The sequence below is a fragment of the Neopelma chrysocephalum genome, unplaced genomic scaffold (genome assembly GCF_003984885.1).
Source record: "Neopelma chrysocephalum unplaced genomic scaffold, ASM398488v2 Primary Assembly neopelma1_201, whole genome shotgun sequence".
Lineage (NCBI taxonomy): Eukaryota > Metazoa > Chordata > Aves > Passeriformes > Pipridae > Neopelma > Neopelma chrysocephalum.
Genome location: NW_020897863.1, coordinates 306,790 through 320,803, shown reverse-complemented (window position 1 = coordinate 320,803; position 14,014 = coordinate 306,790). Strand labels below are relative to the sequence as shown.

Sequence of the window (14,014 nt, the reverse complement as noted above, 5' to 3'; positions counted from 1 at the left end):
CTCAAACAGGGAAGAGAAGGAAACAAACGTCTGGCTGTGCCTTCTTTTGCCAAGGAAGCGCAGGGAGGGAATTTTTATGGCCAAATGATGGGTCAGAATAATTCCAAAACCAAGGAGAGTGAAAGGTTTTAGGAGGTGGCAGCAAGGGCTGTCCCTGCCCAGCTCCTGTCCCAGCACATCCCACAATCCTGGAGCTCTGTCTCCCTTGGAGAGGCTTTGCCTGGGCTGATGTTCTCAAAAAGGTGTCAGTCCCTGTAAAATCCCAGCCCCTGATCTCCCTCTGCCCCCATGGGATGGGGTACAGGGCTGCAGCCCCTCTGTGGGACCCCCAGCCTCAGTCCCCCTCCCCACAGGCTGCCCTGGAGGGCCCAGAGTGGGGCTGGATGTGTGGGGGGGGTTGTGCCCTAAAATGGGGGCTGTGGCACAGAGTGGGGCTGTACCCCCAAAATAGGGCTGTACCCCTGCACAGGGGCTATACCCTAGAAAGGGGCTGTACCCCCAAAATGGGGGCTGTACCCCCAAAATGGGGGCTGTACCCAAAAATGGCCTGCACCCCCGCACAGGGGCTGTACCCCAGAACAGAGGCTGTATCCCCAAATGGGGGCTATACCCCTGTGCTCTGCTGGCCACACACTCAGGCCTGTCCCTACAGCCGGGCCGCTGCACCCCAACCCTCCCGCTGTCCCTCGCCGCAGCCCTGCCCCCGCCGGGAGCACGGCGCCCTATCGCCAGCCCAGTCGCGACAACCCACGCTGGGGCCACATCCCGAAGTGTGTTCTGCCCTACGTGGGTCCCTCCAGCGCAGCCGGACCCCTGTGGTGTAGCAGCACCGCGGGGCCCCTGTCGCGACAGCGCCGCGTGTCCCGACAGCGCCGCGGCGTTAACGTCCAGGAGGAGCCGCCGCCGTAAAGCGCAACCGCCGCAAAGCCCGCGCGGCGCCCGCCGCGATTCCCGAACGCGCCCTGCGCCAGCGCCGCGGGCCCCTCCGCCCCGCGGGCCGCATTCACAGCGGCGGGTACGACAGCGGCGCAGGGCTCCGCCAGCGCCCCGCGCGGCCCGTACGCCGTTAGCGCAGCGCGGGTCTACGCCGTTGGCGCAGCCCTTACGCCTTTAGCGCGGCCTTTACGCCGTTAGCGCGGCGCGGGCTCTACGCCGTTGGCGCAGCCTTTACGCCGTTAGCGGAGCGCGGCCCTTACGCCGTTAGCGCAGTGCACACTTTACGCCGTTGGCGCAGCGCGGACTTTACGCCGTTGGCGCGGCCCTTACGCCGTTGGCGCAGCGCGGACTTTACGCCGTTGGCGCAGCGGCCGGCGCAGGGGAGGCTGAGGCGCTGAGAGCGGGGCCGGGCCGGGGGCGCCGCCGCCATGGGGGAGCGGCCGCGGGGCAGCGGCGCCGCCGCCCGGCGCTGAGGGACCCGCCGAGGTAACGCCGTGAGGGCGCCGCCGGGGAGGGACCGGGAGGGACGGGGGGACGCCGCTCGACACGGCCCGGCAGCGCCGGGAGGGACGGGCCGCGCCGGGCGGCGCCGCGGGCGGGGGCGGTGGGGGCGCGGGGAGGGGAGGGGGCGGTGGGCGCTGAGGGGGCGGTGGGCGCTGAGGGGGTGCCCCGGCTTGGCACGGAAGGCTCGGGGGTGGTGAGGGTGAGGAGGGGGTTGGGACGGGCCCGGGGGTCGCGGGGGGTGTGTGGGGTCCGGCGGGATCGAGAGTGGGGGGGGTTCTGAGGTCGGGGATCGGCGGGTTCCGGGCCGGGGACTGAGGGCCCGGGGCCGCCTCGCCCCGTGCCCTCCCGGCCGTGCCTGTTCGGTGGCCCGCAGGGAGGGGTTCAGGCCCCCAGAAAGGAGCTCAGCCCCCCAGGGAGGGGCTCAGGCCCCCCAGGATCCCGTCGAGGCCGGGGGGGGAGCTGGGGATGCGGTCGGATCGTCCCCCCCGGCCCGCACCCTGCCCCGGCCTGCAGGATGTTGGCTCCTTTGTATGTGGCTTTTCCTCTCTCTCACCAGAGGGGTTTGGGAAGTGTTTATTTTGGGGGGGGAAAGGGCCTGTGCCGAACGTGGTGTTTAAAACGGATTTTTTAAATTTATTTTTATTTTGTTTTCTTCAGCGAAGCGGGTGAGGATGAATGTGAGAAACGGGAAAAAGTGCCCTCCCCCCTCCTGCCCCCAGCAGACAGGAGCTGATCCGGGCCGCTCCTGAGGTTTGCAGGGGAGCAGCAGCTCTGCCGGGGAGGCCCCGTGGCTCCTGTCCCTGGCTGGCAGGAGGGAGCTGAGCCGGGGATCCGAGCCTTGGATCCCGGGGAGCGAACAACGGGAAGCCGTGGGGATGGTCAGGAAGGTGCCTTTTCTTTTGTGCTCTGAGGACTTGCCGTGTTTGGTGCATTTTGGAAGTTAAAACCCAAAGTTTGACAAACCCCTTTGGAGTTGCCACCTTAGTCCTTTCCAGACAGTTCGAGGTAACCAGGACACGGGTGGAAAGGTGTGTAAAACCTTTGGAAGTCGCCTCGTTAACCAAATCCATTCGTTTTCCCTCTGCACAACAAGTGGTTGCAGATGTGGAAGTGCAACCTGAGCAGTGTGGAAGTTCACCTGCCCAGGCTGCCACACGCACAGAGTGCCCCCATCTCCCCATGGCCACGCCAGGGGCTTAAAAAGTGGGCCTTATGTAACAGATTGGAGCAAACGTTTGGTGTTTGCCAGTGGTCTGACAAAGAATTGCTGCAAATTAGGGCAGGAGGCCTCCATGGGGAGCCCTCGCCGTGGCGGGATAGGCTTGGCTGCTGGGAGGAACTTGCCAAAGATTTGTTGGTTTTGTTTTAATTTGGTGCTTTGCAGATAGGGACGTTGTTTGGGCGGTGTTCTGTCGCTCCCTGGGCACCTCTGGGGCACTGGGAGGGTCGTGGTCCTGTGGTGCAGAGTGGTCTGACCCCAGTGCGCTCAGGTTTGTGGGGGCACGAAGTTTGGGGGGCTGTAAGGGTGACTGGCCTCCCATGCCTCTGCCTGGGGGTTTGATCTCCTCCCTGCTGGCTGACAGATCTGTGAGGCCTTATAAATCACTTATAACTCCCTTAAAAATCACCTGGGTGGTTCCTTTGCCTCCCTGCTTTGCTGCTGTGCCCACACACCCGGGGTGCAGTCGGTGGTGGTTTGCAGGGGACACTTTGTGTCCAGCAGCTTCTCCAGGCCCTCGGGATGGATCTGCGTGCCCTGCCCTTGCAGCGGGGTGCGTGCTGGGTGCTCTTGGTGCAGCTCCTCAGAGGAGGAGGAGGAGGAAGTTGGCCCTGGCAGCTGGGCAGGCTCCTGGGCACTGCTCTCCCGGTGCGCCTTGTTTTGTATTCTGTGTCCGAGCTCCTGGGCAGCTCCGGGTGTTGTCAAAACTGTTAATACGGGAGTGACTCAGCGGATCAATGGGAGTGACATGAGGGCTGTGCTCATGGACAATCGGTATTTTTTCCCCCTCCAGCCCCACTGGGCTGGAAGAGACCGTGTCTGAGAGCAGCTGCCAATAAACATCTTTACTGGACTCGGGCCTGATTGTGCTCTGGAGCTGTCTCCCCCTGCCCGCTCCCCCTCTCCCCTGGTTTTCCTGGCTTGGAGGAGCTGGGATGAGCTGTGCTGGAGCAGCACTCCTGTGCCGTGGCTGGTCCCTCCAGGTGTGTGCCCGGGCACTGTTACCAGGCCCAGGCCCTGTGTGAGCCAGTGTGGGTAGGAAGCTGTTTATCTCTGCTTTCAGACAGGAACTGCAGCTCTACAGGCACTGAAGGCTCAGTGGGAGGGGTGAGGGAGCCTCGGGAGAGCAGCAGCCCCTGAGACGCTGCTGTGGGGTGTGCAGGGGTGGTGGGGTGTGCAGGAGACCCTCCCCGCTCTCAGCAGGGCCGTGGGGTTTGGTACCAGCACACGGTGGCCTGGTTTGCCCTGTGCTGCTCCCGTGACTTCCAGCTGCAGTTCAGGGAGTCAGACCCTCCTCCCTCGTGGTGCTGCTGAGCGGGGCCAGGCCCGGGTGCCAGCTCAGGAGCCTCCTCGGTGTGCTTGCCACGGCTTTCAGCTCAGAGCTTGTGGGAGCAGCTTTGCCCACAGCCCTGTAATTGGGCTCTGCCTGGGCAGACGTGGCTCGTCGTGGGCGCAGTGAGAAGCTGTGAAGCTGAGCCTCCTTCCTCGGCCCTGCCTGGGTTTGGCTGTGCCCTGTGAGCTGGGAAGGGGAAGGAGGGAGAGCAGGTCCCAGCAGCTCTGGGATTCCACTGGAGAACAACTTATCTTCCTGCCAGAAGAGCTGTGTGCCTGGGAATAGTTTGGGGTTTTCACCAGAGTGGCTGTTTCTGCGTCCTGCTGGCAGGTCTGTTGCTGTAGAGAAGCAGCAGCTTTGGTGTGAGGAAGGTGTAAAGGTGTAAAGGTGACTTTCCTTGGGGGCAGCTGAGTGTGGAGCATCAGGCTCCCTAATTCACACCAGCCACCCTCCATCTCCTGAAGAGTTCTTCTAAATCCCTGCCCAGGCTGTAGCCCTGCAGCCCTTCCTGTGGGCAGCCCCTCCCTTGCCTGTTACGTTGGTGCATTATTCCTAATAACTGGCCTTAAAACAGCAGCCAGGGCATCAGGAACTGTGGTGACAGGACAAGGGAGAATGGCTTCAAACTGAAAGAGAACAGGTTTGGGTTATATGTGAGGGAGAAATTGTTCCCTGTGAGGGTGGGGAGGCCCTGGCACAGGTTGCCCAGAGCAGCTGTGGCTGCCCCTGGATCCCTGGAAGTGTCCAAGGCCAGGTTGGATCAAAGGAGCAACCTGGGCTAGTGGAGGTGTCCCTGCCCATGGCAGGGGGTGGGATGAGATGAGCTCTCAGATCCCTTCCAACCCAAACCATGTGTGATTCCCTGCATGGAGCGGAGGTGCTCCAGCACACCCCTGCCTTGTCTGTCCCACACTGTCAGGTGCTGGGGTGACACACGGGGCTGCCCTGGACCCGCAGTGCTCAGAGCTGTGACCCCCAGCCCCGGGTGATGCCGTGGGTGTAAAACCACAGGCTGTCTCTGTGCCTTCCTCTCACTGTACTCAGAGCCCTGTGTGGTTCAGGAAATGACTCTCTAGGTGAGCTGAAACGGGGTGTTCTAAAATACTACATGGAGCAAGAAGTCCGTGGTTTTATCCACTCCCAGAGTTTGGAGTAGAGGAGTTCAATTAGTTCCATAAACACTTTAAATTGGCTCCTCTGGTTCCAGAGAGGATGGGCAGGAGTTTGCCATGTGTCCAAGGAAGATGTCCGGGTGCCCATGGAGTCTGTCTCCCGCTGGGAGGTTGGTAGCACTGGCATTTCCAAGTGGTGTTCTGCTGGCGTGTGCCTCCCCTGCTGAGGAAACATCCTCACTCATAGGAAATGCAGGTCTTGGTGTCTTGAAACCAAGTGTCAGTGAAACCAAGTCCTCTCATAAGCTCATGTGCCAAGGAGCTGAGCTGGTGATGTGAGGGGAGCCTGGAGTCCTGTCCAGCAGAGCTGCTCTTAGACTGGGGAAGGATTCCCTGGGCCACAGGCTGAGATCTCACCTTCCTCCCCTGTTCCCATGAGGGATCAGAAACACATCCCCTGCTGTCTGGTGGGGACAGCGTTCTGAGAGAGAGCTGGGAAGTGCTGTGTCTTGTTTAGCGTCTGTGGCAATAAGCTGGATGTGAGAGCAGGATTTGGGATGAGCCAGGACACTGTTGCCTTGGAAATAAGGTGCTCCTTGGGCTCCCCGGGGTGTTGGAGACACTGAGGGTCTGGAGGAAAGAAGCGTTAATTTTTGAGTCATTCATTCTTACGTGTCCACCAAGCAAAGAATGTCCTGTAGCCCTTTGTTATTTAATGTTATGTAATGGTTTTTAATGAGGCAGGCCTGGCCTTTGCTTTCCCCCTGGTGAATGAGACAGTTGGCAGGTGATGGCCGGGCTTTGTCAGCCTGAGAGGGATGTTCTTAAGTTAATAAACAGGGGTTAAGGTTGGTCTTGAACTTGGATTTTGTGAAGCTTTCCTCTGGAAGAGCTTTGCAGCCCTGCAGCTGAGCGGCCCCGAGCAGCAGGATTGGTGCTGGGAGGGGTCTGGGGGCTCCCTGGGAACACAGCCAAATCTCTGGGGGTTCATTCCCCTTCCCAGACTGGGGGCTGGAAAGTCTTGCTAAGAGGGGCTGCTCCCTGGGTGTGGGGGCTGAATGACAGGCTTGGAAAGGTCAGTGGAAATCCAGTTTAAACCAGAACAGAGCTGGGATTGTGCTACAGAAGCTCCATCCTTGCAGGCTCTGTCACTGCCCGACGTTTCCAGGTAAAAAAATCTCGCTGCTTTTGAGGCAGCACCGAGGTACAAACAACAAAGCAAGAATCCCTTTCTCTTTTCCTTTTTTTAGCAGGGACTGTTGGCAGCGATGGAGTTTACAGTCTGTGCCTGGTTCCCCTGGTTGGATGCGGGGAGGGGATGGTGCTTTCCAGCACCTTCTGTGCCGTGCGTGTGGGCGAGGGGCAGGCCGAGGCTCTCCTGGAATCCCCCCACCCACAGAGCCCATTCCTCTCATCCCAGAGGCCGTGCCAGGTTCAGGCCAAGTCTAGCTTTTATTATTCCCAAGTCCAGGGATTATTAAGGAGAGGGCTGTGGGTGCAGAGGTGCGGGAAGCTGGAGCTGAGGAGCAGCAGTGGGCTCTGGGGTTGGGGTCAGCGTGTCGCAGGAGGAGGCACCGGAGCTGTTGGTGCTCACAGGTACAGACCCATCTCTGCCTCCAGCCTCGGGAATTCCTGCACAAACTTGCTGGAGCTTGTTGCTCCATGGGCTTTGCTGGCTGGGGAGGGAATAGGAAGTGCTCGGAGCTTTAAGGTTTCCTCCAGGGTAACTTGCAGCCGATTTTAAACCCATAGGGGTGTCTGCCCTCTCAGGGAGGTCTCACTGAGAGGGTGTCAGAGCCCCCAGCGGATTCCCCAGCCTGAAGTGGCATGGTGGGTGTCTCGGGAAGGAAGTGGAGAGTGGAATTCCGGCACAGCAGGCCATCAGGGCTCCATCTCACACGACAGCAAGGGATGTTGCCAGGGAGCAGCTCTCAGTCCCTGTCCTGCCTCCCAGGCCTGCTGCTCAGAGCAGGGAGAGCCCAGCGAGGTGCTGCTCACAGGCATCACGTTCAGGAGGGTGAAAGGGGAGCTCATGAACACTCCCCATGCTGAATTTGGCTGGACAGAAGGAGCCCTGTGAGTGTGAGCTGGTGTGCAGGCTGCTGTTCAGGCACACCTGGGCCCTGCTGCAGTAACCTCTCTCGGGGTAACTGTTGTGGTGTTTTACAGAGAAGCTGTGGGCAGACCCCTTGTGTTGGAGCAAACTGTTTGAGGGTGATTTTGGCAGGGCTTGCCTTCAGTAAGGGGGGACAGAGCAGCCCCTCTGCTCAGGCTGGGGTCAGCAGTGATGGGGCATGGCAGGGCTGCTCCGAGGTGAGGTGAGCCCAGCTCTGCAGGGCTCTGGCTGCAGAGCCATGACATCAGCTCTGCTCCCCTGATCCATGTGGAAAATGCCCACAGCATCCCAGAACCCGCGTGCTGCCATGCTTCAAGTGTCCTGACCTCACTGCAGGTTTCTTTTCCCTCCTCACCCTTCCCTCTCCCTTTGCTGTGCTGACATCTCCCTGACTGCCCGGGCTCCTGCCTTGCTGGGATGTTTTCTTACCAGGGCCAGCCTGTCCTGTGGGAGCTGGGCTGCCTGCAGAGCAGGAACAGCCTGGAGCTCCTCTGCACTGAGGAGGTGTTTGCTGGGCATGGCTGGGTGGAGAGCTGGGCACCTTTGGGAGCGGTGGTGGTGCAGCCAGAGGCAGGGAGGACCAGGCGAGCAGATGCCCTGGATGGCACCCAGAGGTTCCCAGCAGGTCGTCTCTGGTGTCTCTCTGGGGATGTATAATCACAGACCTGGAAACCAGACTCAGACTAATCCTGTGCACGGCGCAGAGGATGCTCTGCAGCAGCTTGGCTGGGTGACAGCAGACACCCGGGGTGTGAGAGAGCACAGGCAGGGGACAGTTCCCACCCTGGCTGTGGTCCTGGCAGGGGACTTGCAGAGCCTCAAATCTGACTTCTCCAGGGAGAAGAGTGTAACACTCGGTGCTCTGCTCCTATTTTCGTTCAGAGCCAGCAATCAAAGTCCAGAGCTGTGCTCCTCCAGCCAGAATCACTGAAAGGCACTTGCTGTTGTTTTAGGGCCAATATTTAACTTGTGCCTGCCATGAGGAATGCCTGTTAGACTCCAAATATTTGCCTTAAGGAGGAAGTTTGAGGGAAGAATGTCCACTGCTGGCAGGGAAGCAGAGGGGTTCAGGAAGGCAGCCGAAGGCTCTGTAGGTGCAGGTCGGTGTGGAACAGCCTGTGTTCCTCTGGCACGGCCCTGGCAGCTCCGAGGTGGCTCTGGCTGAGCCGCGGGAGCGGCCGGGAGGAAATGTTTGTGTGCTCCGGCGCTGGAGCACTGGGTGTGTCTGCTCCCACAGCCCCAGGCCGGCGCTGCCAAGGGGATTTAAAGGCATAGGGTTGGAGCTGCTCTCCGGCTGGGGCCGGGGTGGGCAGCCGGGCTGAACTTCCCGATAAAAGCAGCTTATCAGGAAAGAAATGCTCTGCTGCTTTTGCTTTTGCTGTGGTCTGTGGTGGCAAGGGTTTCATTAGCTGTGAAATCCTCTGCAGTGGATCCTGCTAATGGCAGGATTTCCCATTCCCTGGACCTGCTTGATAAGGTGCTCATGGCTTCTCCTGTCCCCTCTCACCTTTCAGTGCAGTCCTTCACCTTGCTGTGTGATCCTTCTCGCAGTGTGCCCCAAACACCATCCTGGAAAAGCCTGTTGGGGTGTTTGCTGCTGCTGGGCAGTGTTGAGCTTGTCCCAGGTTTCTGGGAGAGCAGCTGAATGGGGCTGTTGTGCTGGGATGCTGGTGGTGTGTGTCAAAATTGAGGTCAGGATATGGTTGTGGTGTGTGAGGACACGGTGAAGGAGAGGAGCCCGATCCTCTTCCCCGCTCCTCTGGCAGGACAGGCAGCCCCTGTCTGCAGGCAGGGCAGGTTAGCAATTCTGGGTCTGCATGGGAAGTCAGGGCTTCCTCAGCTCCATGGTAACCCTCTGCCCTGACTTGTTGTGCTCTGTGCTGTTGATTGGATGCTTTTGGCCGTGCTTGGCTGTTTAATGCCTGGAGACAGAGAGAACATGTTTCCTCTTGAAGCAAAACCAAAGGCACGCAGCTGTTTGCAGGGGGAAGGCTTTGCCTGGGCTCCTGCGGGCACAGTTAGGCCCAGCTCTGAAGGGCTGAGCACTTCTTGTGCCAGTGTAGCACAGGGCTTGCAGGTACCCTCAGGCCCAGCCTGAGGCTGTGCCAGGGAGAGCCAAGTCCCTGTGGCTCTTTGGGACAGGTTTGGTGCTAGGGAAGCAAAGACAAGTCCAAACCCCAAGCCCTGAGTCCAGCTTGGGGGCTGGTGGGATGCTGGAGTTCAGGGGGCAGCAGAGGGGGCACAGGACGATGGCAGACTGACTTCTCCTCCATTTGCATATTCTGTGGGCTCCTGGTGCCCTCTGTGATGGTGGGGGTAACTGAGCCGTGTCCACCCAACCCAGAGGTCTGGCAGTGTCTGCAGAACCACAGAACCACTTTGGTTGGAAAAGACCTCCAAGATCATGGAGTCCAACCTGTGGCCAATGCCCACCTGTCACCCGACCCAGAGCACTGAGTGCCGCATCCAGATCTTCCTTAAACACCTCCAGGGATGGGGACTCCCCTACCTCCCAGGGCCCCTCTGGGTGTGTTCCCAGTTGGAAAGGCTGTAGAGAGGCTCAGCCCCTCTGAGCACCCACCCACGGGGCTGGCCGTGGGTGGGCACCCAACAGCACTGGGCAGCCGTGGGAAGCCTTGGCCCCTTTCCCTGATGAGTGTTGGTGGGTTTGGGCCCACAAATTGGCTGCCTAATGAACGAGGGAGCCAGGGGAGCTGTGTCCTGCGGGGGCTGGAAGAGGTGGTGTGAACTAGAAACATGAGTAATTAACTCAAAAAAAAGGAAAGGCTTTGGGTTTTGGATGGAAGTATGTACTAGACAAGGGTGAACGTGTGTTGGCTGGGGTTTCTGGGACAAATCAGGGAAGTGAGAGCCCAGAAATGAGGGAGAAAGGACAGTTTGTTCGTGCAAATAATGTTCCAGGTATTAATAGCAGCAAGATGAAATGGGTCCTCCTTGGGGGGTGTATCCTGCGTGGTCCTTCACTGGGATGATCCCTCTGACTTTACAAATTAAGCCCTTTGTGTAGGGCCCAGAGAAGCAGGGAAGAGAAGGGGAGGAACCAGCCTGGTCTCAGAGGATCTGCCTGTTTGAGAGAGAGTCTTTTGGGTGAACCCCTTGGAAGTTTCCTTTCCCACTCCACAGCACCACCTTTGCAGCTGTGGCCAGTCCTGTGGTGTTCCTGTTTCAGTCCTGGCTTTCTCATCCCGTGCAAAAAAATGCACACAGGTGGGGGGACGAGGGAGGATGAGAAACAGTCTCTGGAACGTGCCTTTCTGCTGGGGAGAGACTGGTGACAAAGCAGAGTCCTTAATCCACAAAGCTGTTCCAGTGCTTAATAGAGGGTTGTGAGGCTGATCCTCTACGTGAGGGATGGAGCAGTGAAAGGATTCTGAACAGCTTGTGGCATGACCAGGAATGGGATGGAGGTCTCTGGTCCCTCTGCTTTGAAGCTTATCCCACCCCAGCAGACTGGGGTGCTTGTCCAGGCCTTAGGAATTTGCCCCAGTTAGTTGGGAACAGCCCTTCTCTACCCCCCATTTTATTTCTGAGCTCAGGGATGCTTCCCTTCCCTGTCTGTGAAATAAGCTGCTCACTTCCGTACCTTTGAGAGGTTGCAAGGAAAACTGTAATGGATTGAGCTGCTTGGTCCTGAAATGGAGGGGGTGGGAAGACAAACAAACACCTCCTGGATCGCTCGCTGCTGCCCTGAAGATGCTGCTGATGCTCACACAGAAGCTGACGGATGTTGTCGTTCCACAGAGCTTCCCTGTGCCCCAGTTACTCTGCAGAGAACAGTAATTGCATGGTGCTGCTCTTGTCTCCTCATGATCTGGGCTGTGTGTCCTGCCTGTGGCTCTGGAATGCTGTCCCTGTCGGGGTGGAGAGCTGGGAGCCAGGGTGGCAGCGAGTTGGCTCCTGTGTGACTCTGCAGCAGGGAAGTGGCTCTGGTGTCTCAGCACAAGGGGTTTGACAGCTCTTTTGGGAGAGGTTTCCCTGTGAGCCCCCCTGGATGCTCACCCTTCCCTCCCCCTCTCCTTCCCCTCCCAAATTCGTGAAGTTTGGCAGTCACTTGAAGGGAAATGTGTGGGGCTTCGAGCAGCCTGGGGAGGAAAGCAGAGGGGGGAATGTGGGACAGCTCAGCTTGGCAGAGCTGCAGCTCTGCCACCCAGAAATGGAAACAACCCTTGTCACCAGTGGGAATGACACCCCTCCCACCCACCCTGCTCTGGGCTCTACAGAGAAAAGGGCCTGCTCTGGAGTGAAGGAACTGGGCTGGGACAGAGCAGAGCTGATGGTGTTCCCCCCCTCCATGTGACCATAAGGGAGGTGGGGAAGTTGCAATTAACTGTAGGTTGGTGATAGAAGGGATAACTGGATCCAGGCACCCCTTTTTCCTGTGCCTTGCCTTGCAAAAGGCCACCCCAGATCTGGCAGTGCAGCTGCTTCCTAACCTGGTTCTGTCAAGAGGATATGGGTTAAGGGAAAAAAAGATCCTACTACTAAATGTGTTTGTGCCAACCTAGATCCTGCTGACAGAAAAGGGGCTGGTAATGATCCCCGTGACAGGAGGCCAGGCAGATCTCTGCAGAGTGACAGTCCCCAGATGGCTGAGGAGGGGGAACCCTGCTGTCACACGCAGCTCGTCGTCTGGGCACTCAGGCCTTTGGCAGCCAGGCTGGAATGGCTTCCAACCCGCTGAGTTTAGTCCTTGTGGGTCCATTTCCCCCTTTAAACTGTGGCTGGGGTGTGAGTGGCTTGTTAGAAACCCCTTTCAGATGCTCAGCTTGCCCCCATTTCCCTCTCCCAAATCCTGAAGGTGGGAGATGAAGCTGTGGTTTTCATTCCTGTAGTGCTGTGTGTTGTCTCTGCCTCTCCCTGCCCTGGTCCCCAGGCAGGGTGGGGAAGGAGCCCTGTTGTTTGAGGTACTGGGCAAATCTGTTACAGCCATTGCCCAGGAGAAGTGATCACAGAATGGCAAAATTAGTTAGGTTGGAAAAGACCTCTGAGACCATCGAATCCAACCTGTGAGTGATGCCCACCTTGTCACCCAGCCCAGAGCACTGAGTGCCACTTGCAGTCATTCCTTGGACACCTCCAGGGATGGGGACTCCACCACCTCCCTGGGCAGCTTGTTCCAGTGTTTAACAACCCTTTCTGTGAAGAAATTCCTCCTGATGTCCAACCTGTGTTGCTGAAGGTGACAGGGAAAAGCTGTCTGGTTTCCCAAAGCCTCCTAGGTGGGCTCCAGGTCTCCTGGCAGGAGCTGGTTGCCTTGCCACACAGAATTCCCACCTGGAGCTGCCAGACCGATGGGCAGCACCTTCTCCTGGCTCAGGCTGCACTGTTGAGCTTTTGGGTACCCTGGGAGTGCTCCCAGTGCCTGCCTGGCTCTGCACTGGGTTCTCTGGGTGGTGCAGCACAGCTCACCCTCCCTCCCCTTTCCCACAGCACTGCCTGGTGAGAGCCCTGGAGCGGCAGAGCAGGGGAGGAAGCAGGAGATAAATGTAGGCTGGTGTCCCTCTGTATGCCCTGACAGAAGGACAACGACTCCTAAGGGGCGGTGGCTGCCCAGGGTGGCACTGGTGAGGAGGAGGAGGAGGAGGAAGGCACTGGCTGCAGGCGTGTGCTCCATCCCCCTGCTGGAAACATGAACCAGGAGACAAACCTGAAACCAATGTGGTAATTGCTGGGCCAGGCCTCTGACCTGCTCCTGGGGCTGTGCTGTGCTGCCCTGTGCCCAGTTCCTGCCCTGCCTGGTTACTGCCCTGTCCAGACAAGGTACCTGTGCTCGGGTGACCTCAGAGGGCACAGCAGCCTCTGGGGACTGGGCTGTTCTCCCACCGCCCTCTGGGTGCCTGTGGCAGTGATGTGCCTCAGTTCCCTCTTCCTAATGACCCCTCCGTGGTGACACACTCTGAGCCAGCTGCTGCAAGGAGCTGGGGGGCATCGGTCCTTTGGATCAGCTGTGTGGAAAGCCCTTGGAGCTGTGACTGGGGACATCAGGAAGATAAGATGGCTAATGCTGCTGCTTGGATTGTTTCCCAGCTCGCTGGGAGGGAAGGAGGTGTGTGTCCAGCCCTGGGAGCCATATGGTGTGGATGCCAGCACAGAGCAGTGGCTGGGATCTCCTTTGGGGTGTCCCACCCACTGTGACAGTGTCAGGGTGTCAGATATGGACTTTGAAACAGCAGCAGGCACACCTGGAATCATCCAGATCCCTCTGGTGGAACAGAGGGGGTTTGCTCACGTGTGGCTGCTTGGAAAGCTGGGGTTCAGAGGAGACAAGACAGTCTGCTGGGGACATGCAGAGGGACTCCAGCTTGGGCAGCAGGGATGTCCTGCCCTCCAGAGATGGTGGCTTCCAGAAGAGTGAACATCACCTGCTGTCGGAGCTGGTTTGTGTCCCGGCACAGGAACTGTCAGGCTGGTGCAATGTGCTGATGATTTGCCTCAGGCTCCTTGTCTGTGCCAGGATCCCCCTGCACACGAGGGGCTGTGCCAGGATCCCCCTGTCCCCTGCACACGAGGGGCTGTGCCAGGATCCCCCTGTGCCCTGCACACAAGGGGCTGTGCCAGGATCCCCCTGTGCCCTGCACACGAGGGGGCTGTGCCAGGATCCCCCTGCTCCCTGTGGAGCTCGTGCACGAGGAGGATGTGCAAAGGGTGAGTGGAGGGAGTTTCTTTGCTCGTTCTGTGGCTGCTCAGAGGCTGCAAGGAGGGGAAATGGAGCCACTGCTGATGCTGTGCTCAGCTTTGATCTCCTGCTCCCTGGAAGTTGGGAGCAAGCAGGG

General features: G+C 59.0%; 1 protein-coding gene across 1 annotated transcript in view; it reads left to right on the top strand.

Moving 5' to 3' along the window:
• Positions 1-1,334: 1,334 nt before the first annotated feature.
• CSNK1G2 (casein kinase 1 gamma 2) overlaps positions 1,335-14,014 on the top strand; it is a 42,382-nt gene continuing 29,702 nt past the window's right edge. Inside the window, exon 1 of the mRNA XM_027703085.1 lies at positions 1,335-1,422. The gene's annotated coding sequence lies outside the window, so the exon portion shown is untranslated. The remainder of the gene's footprint in view (positions 1,423-14,014) is intronic.